This window comes from Triticum dicoccoides, chromosome 2B (genome assembly GCF_002162155.2).
Source record: "Triticum dicoccoides isolate Atlit2015 ecotype Zavitan chromosome 2B, WEW_v2.0, whole genome shotgun sequence".
NCBI classification, from domain to species: Eukaryota; Viridiplantae; Streptophyta; class Magnoliopsida; order Poales; family Poaceae; genus Triticum; species Triticum dicoccoides.
The window spans coordinates 660,752,852-660,765,260 of record NC_041383.1 but is presented as its reverse complement, the minus strand read 5'-3'; positions in this window follow the sequence as shown (position 1 = coordinate 660,765,260).

The following is a 12,409-nucleotide window of genomic DNA, read 5'->3' as shown; positions in this document are numbered from 1 at the left end:
TCTGGAGTTTGATGGTGTATCCAAGATGCTGCCCGAGGTCAGATTTTTTCAACGGCAATGGCTTTGTCTTTGGTAAGCTATATTTGGAGGCCCGAAAAGCTACATATCAGGCCATAACTTCTCAGGCCACATGCATCAACCAGATCGTGAATTGATGCCTCCGGCGTGATTTGTGTCTGATGGTCGACGCACGACACTCTCTAGGGTGGCGTTGGTGTCAGTTGTTGCAGTTGTTTTTGGTGTCTTGCAGTGGGGTGTGTGGATGGCGGCATGCAGCGACGTTCCTCTTCTTCGATCACGTCGAATAAAGTTGACGATACTGGGATCTAGCGGACAGTGGAAAGAACCCTGACCTATGTGCCACAAAGCCTCGGTCTCGTTGCTTGCGTGGTCCAGTTCATCGGCTTGAAAAGCAGCCTTGTGTGCAAAGGTGCTCCTCCAAAGATCTTGGCATGACGTCAGTTCCCCTCTTTCTTCAATGTTGCCTCGGCGGTGGAGGAGGACGATGGTGGGCGAAGTTTTGGTGTGGCACAAGGTTTTGCCATGGTGAAATTCTAGTTTTAATTCTTGTGAAGTCTTTGGGGCAATATTGCAAGACATCTATGCATGTCCCTTGTGATGACCACATGTGTACTCTTTGTAATACGTTTGTCTAATGAATATATGTGTGGTTATTTCAAAAAAGGAAAACTATTTCTTTCCAGTAATGCCTCTTTTTTACCTTCACATAGAAGATGCCCTTTTGGTGTTCATATTAAAATATTAAAGTCTCTTTTTTTTTTCAGTGGAAAATATTAAAGTCGTGGAGCTTATTATTGAAGAAGCGCTGGATACGCATTGCTACTACTTCTATATATTGTTCTCCTTATTATGACTTACAAAATATGCATGGGGCACTTGTCCACAAATCTATGCGCCCCGTTTTTCTTCAATTTCTTCCGATCCCCAAAAGTCCATTTTCCCTCCGCCGCGCGATTTGACACTGAATCAGACGGTTCGCGCTAGAAGCTGAAATGAGAGACGAGAGAGATGCCTTGAGTGTCACGCGCGGCATGTTGCCGTTTCAGCAGCAAATTAAGCTGGGGGGCACAAGAAAGAAGAAACGCACGCAAAAAGGATAGCTCATACTGGTTGCGATGTTGAGGTATGCGCTTGCATAATCACGAGCGCCTACACTTGCTCAGAAATGGCGTTCTTGTAGACTTTTCGTTCCACGGTTCTTTTGCAGATTGGAGCGGCATGTGATTACCAACCAGACAATATAATGCTGCATGATTTGCAGTTTAAATGTGACGGGACGCACGAAATGTTACGCATACAAGCTGGTTGTTAGTGTAAGTGCGACGGGACATGTGCAGTGTTAAGCAAACGAGCTGGTAGTTCTTCCCACTTGTGCGAGTATATTCTTCACCAGAACAGTATATTCACCGGAATATGCAGGCTGACAAGTAGCATTCTTACGGGGGTGTTGGAAATACGCCCTTAGGACCGATTATATCAATTTACGATGAACACACACCCGCAAAACTGATAGCCAAGAAGACCTTGTCGTGCCCTCTTTTCTTCCTCTTCATTTTTTTCCTCCTTTTCTCTCGAAACAATAATCTCTCACAGCCTCACGTGCATATATATTATATAGTTATATACACGCCTGACCAAGAGCAATCCTAACCAAACCCAACTTGGACTCAGCCTAAACTAAGGATGGCAATCGGTAGGGTATGGGGCGGGTAGAGCAATACCATAACCATATCCGTGTAGCCAGTGGGTATAAAATTCTACCCATACCCGTAGTCATGTGTATAAAACTTTACCCGTACCGATACCCAACGGGTAGCCATACCCATTGGGTACCCAACGGGTAGATCAAACAACACACAAGTTATTCGCAATTTTACATTCATCTATAACACATTTGACAAAAAAATATTGATCTCAACTCAATAACAGTTAGATGAGCACATGACAATTATCCCAATTCAAATTGATAATTGGTGATAACTTTAACATAGGTTCATAAGCTCATGACACAACTTTAATATAGGTACACTTGTGAATCACGGGTAAAATTTACATGTTAGTATAAATGGGCATGGTATGGGTATATCCATGGGTAAAAGGCTATACCCGTACCTTACCCATGAGCCTACCCATGACTTAACAGGTAGGGTATGGATACTACTCATGGGTATATAAAATTATGCTCATACCCTGTCCATGCGGCTACGGTATCCGCAGGTATCCGTCCATGGATAAAATTGCTATCCTTAGCCTAAACTATACCAATACAGCGAAACTTCCTAATACATAACTAAACCGACTAGGAAACAAAAAATCTAACATACACGAAGGACTCTTGGACACGTACTAGGAGGTAAACCATACCAGCAAACCAGTAGTACTACTTTTACTTCTAATCACCGGCTACCTTAATCACAATTGACCTAAATTTAACAATCAAGATTATGCTAACAAGGGGCCCGACAATACTAGAGGATGTAGCCATGTTGGTTCATGAAGAGATCAGTGGTAGCTTTGCCCGAGCATATTTCGTAGTGAAGCTAAGACGAGATGTTAATCATACTTGTAGCAGCTACCGGATCCTAACAAATCCAAATTACACTTGTTATCGCGTATACTGTCGCAACTGACCAGTACATTACTAGAACTGATTTGAGACCCGGAGATCTAGCTAATTTCCATTCCAGGGTAAGTGCAAGATGGAACACCAGAGCCCAGCATGTGTGTGTGTGATTAATCCCATAAAGATCCCTTTGAAGATCAGAATCTCCCTTCACTTCTTGCCACATGCCTTTCTCATTGAGAAGCATCAAGAGCCACGCTTACACAACTGGTTCCTATTTAACCCTGAGTCTTGGATTTCTATACCAACGAGTTTTATGGCCCGAGAGAGTCCTGCTGAAGTTAAACCTTAAACGTATCCTGGACGTTGATCTCAAGCTGAAATTTTCAACACATCCCATCTCTAGAAGTTGTCCCCATTCAACTACTAATGTCGGACTCACCGTGTTGGCCCTTTTTTCTCTCCTCTTAGACTTCCATACTGCTGATGTATGTGGTTGACTCAAACTATCACACATCTCCACTGTAGTTCAAGCATTGGTTCTCCTACATATGAAAGCTAGTTATTTGTAAACCGGGTGTAAGTGAGACTTCATTGTTTGACCAAACTTCCTGTGCCTAACTCTGCCTTTTCATTTTATTTTCTACGATCTCGGTCTTTTAGGGAACATGGAGTGTAGTAGTTGTTAAGGAACTAACATCTCTAAGGTGCATTAGGGCATCTTCATGCAGCCTCAGGCTTGGCTAGCTCCATCTTGGTTGTGAGAATGGCCATGGCATGAGAATACGGTCATGGGCTTAAAAACAAAATTATCATGTCCCCAAGTCTTTCTTTGGCTATTGCTTCCCCTATGTTTCTTCTTTCTTTGATACACTAAAATTGTGTAGTCACCAAGTAGCGCCACGAACCATTTCCAAATACAGTCCCCCGAAACCTTTTTCATTTGAATGCACCAATACCTCCCAAAGTCCTATAAAATGTAGATACTGGAAGCTTCCTTAATGGAACACATCCGATTTTCAAATCATATATTTACCTGCGGACATTAAGTTACATATGTGTTGCAAATCATAATGCATGTAGCATGGTCCAATTCAAAGATGAAAATCTTCATGGGACTTTGATCCTCGATTATGCTTTGAAGGTTCATCATGCCTAGATTATCCATCACGCTCTACCTTTACTTGTGTTGCCTAAATACCCTAATGTCATGATTTGCAACCCTTGCCACTCCAGGAAGAAATTCCCCTATGCAACATAACGTTCTTAATGAGGCATATCACAATAGCAAGGCACATGGAAATAACACTCGAAAATGATAGGACCAGTGTTGGCTCGCTTGCTTTCATGTATCACAATAATCTCAATGAGCGAGCTTTAGTGTTAAAGACTCATTCGACGAAGGATATAACTGATGAAAGGAAGAACAGTAGCTAAGCATCATTTTTATTGCCAAGTTTATCGATTAATGTCTGCATGCTCTATTGGAAGGTTCATTATCTTTGGTTCTCGTGGTGACTTTTCTTATTTTAGCAAATCACCAGGCTAAATATCAAAAAATTAGCCTTGGCATTTGTCCTTGGTTATTGTCCAATCTCAAGGTCCATTATGATTTATAGTCCCGCAAGTTGTAAGCTTCCATATGATGTGTTTAATTCTCTGTCTATGAGGAAGCTCATATTTTCAAACTTGCTTTTTTTTTCTACAATTGTATCCTGCGAGTACCACCTTATTCATGAAATTATTATTTTTTGGTATATTTAGTAAATTTCCCAATACCTATTCAAATTATCAAAAAATTATGCATGCTAATATATGCTTGATCTCTCACACAGGGATGTGTTCAGTGTCGTAGCTAAACCTATGAAGTGAATCACATGTCGAGGTACGCATTGTTAAGTGGCACGGGCAGCCCAACCTTCAAATCAGTATGCCTAGAATACCTTTTTCCTGTGAAAAAAAATAATACTTGTTTCTAACCGAGGACTAAATCACTTTCAAGTCTTAGTTAATATTTGACATTCTTTACTTTGAGTTCTTATTGTACATATGCCATTGAGACTACTATTGTTAGCCAAAATAGTAAACCCAAAATTAGCCATAATATGCAAAAGTTTAATCTGAGATGCTTGATGTAACTAAGGGGGCATGGGTTCAAGGAGCCCTCTCCAGTGTATTCAGCCTCGGATCGTCGCAAACCTCGTCCCCATCTTGGTTGTGAAATGAGTAAATGACCATGGTGTGAAAATACGGTTTATCATGTCCCCATGTGTCTGTCTGTTTGTCTCTATAGGTAATTGAGATTAATTTCCATTTTATGAAGGACAGACAGAAAAATAGACACACCAAAATTGTGTATAAATCAACAAAATATTCAAACGAAGACTATAGCAACTGACCCATACATTATTAGAACTGATTTGGGACCGCAAAGGTCTAGCTAATTTTCATTTCAGGGTAAGTGCAACTAGGAACGTCGGAGCTCGGCATGTGTGTGTGTGACTAAGCCCGCGAAGATTCTTTTGAGGATCAGAATCTTCCTTTGGTTCTAGCCACATGCCTTTCTCATTGACAAGCTTCAAGAGACACTTACACATCAGGTTCCTATCGTTCATTGTCGAGTCTTGGTGGATTCCTGTACCAGACATTTATTTGGCACGACAGAGTCCTTCTGACGTTGGACAGATCCTGGGTGTGGATCTCCAACTGAAATTTTCAACGCACTCCATTTCTAAAAGTTGTCCTCATCCGACTAGTAGTGTGGGACTCATCGTGTTGGTTGTTTTGTTATCTCCTCTTAGACTTCCTGATCGACATTGTACATGGTTGCCTCACACTATCAGAAATCAATTGTAATTCAAGTATTGGTTCTGCTACATGTGGAAGCTAGTTATTTATAGATCGGATGTAAGTGCATACTTCATTGCCCCATCTAACTTCATAAGGTTCATTAGAGAATCTTCATGCAGCCTGAGGTTTGACTCCATCTTGGTTGTCAAAATGGACATGGTGTGAGAATACGGCCATAATCTTAAAACCAAAATTACCATGTCCCCAAGTCTTTATCTGTCTATTGCTTCCCCTCTGTTTCTCATGTACACATTTCTTCTTCCTTCGATACACTAAGATTGTGTAGTCACCAAGTAGCGCCGCAAACCATTTCCAGATACAGTCCCCTGTACCTATTTCATTTGAAAGCAACAATACTTCCAAAAGTCTTGTAAATGGAGCATGGTCAACTTCAAAGATGAAAACCTTCATGGGGTTGTTGATCCTCAATTATGCTTTGAAGGTCCATCATGCCCAGATTATCCATCACGTTCGACCTTTAATTGTGTTGCCTAAATAGCCTAATGTCATGATTTGCAACCCTTGCTACTCCAGAAAGAAATTTCCCTCTGTAACACAACGTTCTTAACCAAGCAGGTCACAATAGCACGTCACACGAAAATAACACTCCAAAACGGTATGACCGTTGAAGTTGCGGCTACAATTGGTTGGTTTCCTACTCCTCTAATCCCCAAATGGTTAGTGAAACAAGGGTCTCAAAGGAAACAAGGGATACTCTCACTAAAACGACACTATTTTATGGTCCGAGACCTTGTATGTGTGTAAAGTTTCAATATCCAAAACTTCTCATACATTGATTCTAGACGGCGAAGCAAGGCGTGCCTTTACTTCCAACTCCTTAGGATACTAGACCTGTAAATGGCCTCTAGCTCCAATTAAAATTTCCAACACGTCACATTTTCCAGAGACATCATGTGGACAATTTGTCAGCAGGCGCATACAAAGTGATAGTTAAAAGTGGATGCTTCATGATCTCCCCATGGGCGCGGAAGTAACATTTTTGGGATACCCCTCTAATTTCTCTTAAGTAGATAACCTTAAGTAGATAATCATGTTAAAAATAACACTCTCACAAAAGTACCCAGGCAAAACATTGTTTTAATATACTTTTAATTTTCCATAAATATTTGTTTTGAATTGGAACATAGAATGCATCAACACTGTACACATTGATTCGTTAGAAAAAGACTGCCTGCACAAATTATTTCTATAAAAAGGAGCCCTTGGACTGTAAAATTGGTGGGCACAAATCCAGTGTAACACAGATGATTCTAAGCCAGCAACTTCTGTTCAATAAGGTCTCATTGGGCCGCAAAACTGGTGGGCATGAATCCAACACCTAGTGAAACAAGGATATTGGTGCTTGACTGAGATACTGCCCATCCATTTATCCTTTCAAGATCCCACTTGAGAATGATCCTTAATCGAATAGTTATCAGAATAGATATAAATTCACTGGATTAGGCCAGCCTGAAAGTGAGAGTCACTACACTACAGCTCAACTTGTGTAAGCGTTTTTCAACCCAGATAATAATTCAGAACCAGGACTTGCTGCTATGTCTTCCTCATTGGGAAGTTTGAAGAGCCACAGTCCTATCTTTTAACGCAATTTGTGAATTCATGTACCTCTTGGTTTTCTAGTGCAACTGAGTGCTTGTGCCATCATACTCGCAACTTCCATGGAACTCCAACAAAATTTTCCAATGCATCCCATTTCCTAGTGGCAGACTCATCATGTTGGCCATTTTGCTATCCTCTTAGAGTTCCATACTGCAAGTACATGTGCCTTACACTATCACACGTCTCTACTGTGGTTTCAAGCACGCTTATGTTACACGAGGAAGCCAGTTATTTATAGAGGTGACAGGTGAGTGTATGTACGTGTTTGTGAACGTGTGCATTCGCAGTGTGTTTCTCAAAGAAATTTATCTGCGAGATGTCGCCTTTTCAAAAAAGATTGCGAGTGTAGTTTTTAATGGGTCCTGCTAGTATAGTTGTTGTTAAGAAGATGGCATGGAGTGGCTTGAATCTAATTTCTTCGAAAAGAATAATGACTCCAACCAAAATAAGCAAGTTAGATGTGTACGGCCGCAAGAGTAGAACTCTTGTACCTAAACTCTCTTTTCTACCTATCAATGGAATGATACACAATCTTTACGTATTCGTGAAAAAAATAAGCAAGTTTGAGTGAAAGGGTTCGAACATGCAACTTGGGCAGTGGCACTGGCCGATCTTTTCCATAATTTTAATACACAAATCTTCCTTGCCTGTGTAAATTTCCGGGGACCTACGCTTCCCACGGTGGGTGCAACGACGCACCGGTGCGCCGGCCAAATTTGGGCCGGTCGCCCCGCAGCCCAAATTTCCGGAGATCTGAGCACTTCTGACCGCATGATCTGATCAGTTGTGCCCTTGCACATGTCCTCTTCTTCATCCCGATGTGTGCTCTGTAGCCTTCCTGCAGTCTCTTAATTCTCACTGCAGTCGCCCGCTCGCTGCCATAGCTCGCCGTGGCCGCTCGCCGTCGCAGCTCGTCGGGGTCGCTCACCGTCGCAGGTCATCAGGGTGGCTCGAAACCCATCCGTGTCTAGCACCTCCGCCACGCGCACCACCAGCCACACACGCCTCCGACCACGGTGGTGGCACCCTCCGCCGCATCCCACACCCATCGCTGCCCCGTTTGTCATCCGCTGCTGGCATCCTCTGTCGACGGTTGTAACTTCTTCCACCGGAGATGTAGCATTTGTGCCGGCCGGTTCCAGCAAAAAACACTAGTTTTGCGCACCAACAAAATTCCCAATCACTGGTTGTAGCTTCTCCTGCTGTCGGATGCAACTCTGGTGGAAGCCGGTTCCAGCAAAAAGGCAGTCGGTTGCAGCTTCCGCCATGGCCGTCGCTGTAGCAGGTTGCCATCTAGTGCCCGGCGTGCTCCCGCGTCTGTAACAAATTGGTCAGCCGGATCCAGCAAAACGGACTGCCGGTTCCAACATTCTTGTCACTATTGCCCTACATGCCCCACCGCCCACAACAAATTGGTTGGCCGCTTCCAGCAAAATAGATCGCTAATCAGACCTATTCTCATTGCTGGTTGCAACACGCCGCGCCTATGAATCCAGCTCCCTCGAGGCTTGTTGCAGCATCTACACGCACTGGTTCTAGCTCCCTGCTTGTAGGCTAAAGCAAAAACAGGGCACGATTCCAGCGTATGGCGGTGTCGGCCATGGCGAGGCCCAGACTCTGCTTCCAGCATGCCTCGACGCCGATGGTAGCAAAAATTCTTGCTAAGTAAATAGGCAAATTTTCGACTAATTTAATCCATAGATAAATCACTAGCATGGCATTGACTGAATTGACGACATACTGACTCTGATCTAAACATGCACGTAATAAGCAAACAGTAGACATATCTACACATACTGCTAGTACTGCTAATACGAAAATAAACAGGAGCGGGATAAACGTGTTATACCCTCTAGTAGGCCAGGCAGAAGCCACGGCGGAAGTGACAGCAGCATCGGTATCCTCGGCAGCCTTCTTGTCGGTCTCGATCTTCTCGGCGGCGGCACGTTCAGCGTCAGTCGATATGGTGATGATGGAGATGACGCAGACGTAGAGGAAGTAGTGATTCAGAGGCGAGCAGTCGCATAGTCGATTCCCAAAGGCCTATTCGCCTCTCTCCCGTACAGGAACTTGAGAGACGGGGTTTCAGAGACCTGCTCTCCCGTCGACCATGTACGCGGTGGACGGGATGGAGTCGCCGGCGGCAGCAGCAGCAGCAAAGGAACAACATGGACGGTTCGCGTGGGAGTAGATGTGATCTGTTCGCGGCGGCTAGGGTTAGGAGACACCGCACACTTATATAGGCACAACCGCGTGGAGAGACGTGGGCTCGACCCACGTCCGAGTCCGTGACAGCCTAGAATCCGACGTCTCAGATCATGGCCCAGCTGTTAGAAAACTCTCCGTTACTGACTGGCAAAAATAAACGCGTAGGTGTGAGCTCGGCTCAGCTCATTCCCGCAACCTGCGTCACGTCGTGCCAAGGCGTGCGGTAGAGGAGGAGTGCGCGAGGGCCTCTTATCTTCTCAAGCTCCAATAGCATGTAGAAAAGAAACCCTTATAAGGAGGTCCAACGCCTCTTCCACTGTCGGGGTGGGACTAAACTTCCCACTACACCTAGTGCCAATAAATCCACATGGGCTCTTAGAGATTTTCAGAAATTGCTATATGGGCCTAAAGCCCATCTCAAATTTCAGCAATTCTCATCATTTGTAGCAGACTGCTTTGCCGATTGTATCATTGTGGGTGAGGATGCGCTCAACCGGCCGCTACCATCTATGCAGCCGCATTGCTCACGGCCATCTTCAGCCTCCAGTCCGTCGCTGCGGGTTGGTTCACCGCAGCAGTGCCTGGATCACCTGGGCTTAGGCAGCAGCAATTTCAGGGGTCACAACATCTGGCACGGAGTGGAGGAGATAGAAGTGTGGTTGGGCGGCAACGATCGCTGCGTGAGCGAGCCAGAGATGAAAGACAGGGAAAAGAGATGGGGAGTTGTGGTTGTGGCATTCCGCATGAGGATAAGGAAGAAAGAATGGGTGCTTCATGGGCCTAGTGGGTTGCGTGGCATGCATAGGATCAGCCGCGTGTTTTTGTTACGAGTCAACAACGATGAGCGAGCGAGCGCTGCGAGTCAGTAGTGACCAGCGAGCGAGCCAGCGCGACCGGGCGAAGTTTCGGCAGGCGCGCCGGATACAAGCATTTACATTCAATGACGCGTGGCGGTGACCCCAACCCCCGGTCTTGGCCTTTCCTTTTTCAGCAGTTGCAATGAGCGACGTCCTCGGCCGCTTTAAGGTTTTGGATGAGTTGCATTCTTTTTTATGCTTCACAAGGAACTTCCGTGTGTGCTTGGAAGCTTCTTGCCTGTCCTGTAGGCTGTGGCTAAGACCGATATCGACCGGCCGAAGTTTCGGCCAGCGCGCCGGATTCAAGCGTTTACTGACTTACATTTAGGAACGGAGGGAGTAGATTCAATGATGCGTGGCGATGACCCCAATCCTCGGTCTTGGCCTTGCCATTTTCGGCAGTTGCAACGAGCGACGTCCTCGACCGCTTTCAGGTTTCGGAAGAGTTGCGTTCTTTTTTATGCTTCACAAGGAGCTTCCATGTGTGCTTGGAAGCTTCTTGCCTGTCCTGTAGGCTGTGGCTAAGACCGATATCGACACCGCCATTGTAGACTGTTTGTAGTAATATCTCCTGGACATCAGCAGGTAACAGCTCCTGACATGTGGGGCCAGGCGAACAGGCCGAGGGCCAACTGTGCCGAGTGCCACTCTCGGCAAAGCCACCCAGTAGGTGGCTGCCACGTGTCAGCTCTTGACATGTGGGACCAGGCGAATCGGCCGAGTGCCAACTTTGCTGAGAGCCACTCTCGGCAAACCCGCCCAGTAGGTGACTGACACATGTCAGCTCCTGACATGTGGGACCAGGCGAACAGGCCGAGAGCCAACTTTGCCGAGTGCCACTCTCGGCAAAGAGAGCCAGTAGCATGCTGACACGTGTGAGCTTCCGACACGTGGGACCAGGAGAAACAGGCCAAGGGCCATCTTTGCCGAGTGCCACGCTCGGCAAACTCTATCTTTTGCCGAGTGTGACTCTCGGCAAACTGAGCCAATAGGAAAGGGCCACATCACTTCTCCTAAAAGCCATGAAAATACTTTGCCGAGAGCCACCGTCGGCAATCCTTTTTCCTTTACCGAGAGGCCTCTCGGTAAAGTTGCCAGGAGGGCTACATGTTATTATCCTTTACCGAGAGGCCTCTCGGTAAAGGTGTCAGGGTATACTGTTTGGTATACGTTTACCGAGAGGCCTCTCGGTAAAGGGTGCATTCTGGTCCAGTTTCACAGTCATTGCCGAGAGCCGCCCTCGGCAATGTTGTGCCCAGGAGCCTTTTTTCCCTGTTTCTGTTTCTTTCCTGCAGTGAAACATATACATCAACAACATATAGTTCATCACACATAGAACATGTCACATATAGGCATCATTGAACAAAAGAAGCAATGATTGATTCTGAAAAACATTCCACATAAAAGCAATAGTGCATAAAAGCAATAGACCACAAGTTTACAAGTGTTAAGATGCAAGAGTTCTCAACATACAAGGAACAGTTTCAAACATAACATAACATGAAGTTCACGCGATTTTGGAGATCGGAGTGATAACATCAACATTAGAAGGCATCATTCCGTTTGCTGCCCCAACTCCATCAACCAGAGTGATAACATCAACATTAGAAGGCATCATTCCCTTTGCTGCCCCAACTCCACCAACTTGAGGTGGAACTACCGGAACATTGTTCGACCCTTGTGATGGGTTGAGCTGTGATGGATTGACCCAATAGTGAGATGAATGCATATGGTAATGCCGAAAATGGTGATAGAAATAGTTTGAACGAAACTCACAATGTTCCACTCTGGCGTCGGTGGCATCTCTGGCACTGGTTGGCCTTGCATGGAATAAAGATTGGCCACCATATGTTGTAAAGACTTCACTAGATCATCTTGTGCCTTCAGCTTGGCCCGGTTTTCATCTCGTTCTTTCTCGGTGTCAATAAGTTGAGTCTACAATATGGCAATGCAAATGTCATTCATGTTAAAATGCAAATATGCAGGACCATGAAGGATCAATGAAGAAGCACTGACATGAATATCCTCAATAATGCTCACAGAATGTGGTACGTGATGCTCTACGGTAGGAGTAGAGCCAGTACTCATAGCACGGAGCGTGTTGACTCTCGGAAGGAAGGAGGTTATGACAAAATCAAGGTGAACCGCCATCTGGCCATTCGGTCTACCGCCTACCGCGGCAATGGCCACAAGAGGGTCAAACGGTAGCAAACGAGGATCAGCGTCAGGCCCGTACGTCTCCTTCAATTTTTTGGTGTAGTTCTCTTCATTTGACCGGGCTTTAGAGCTG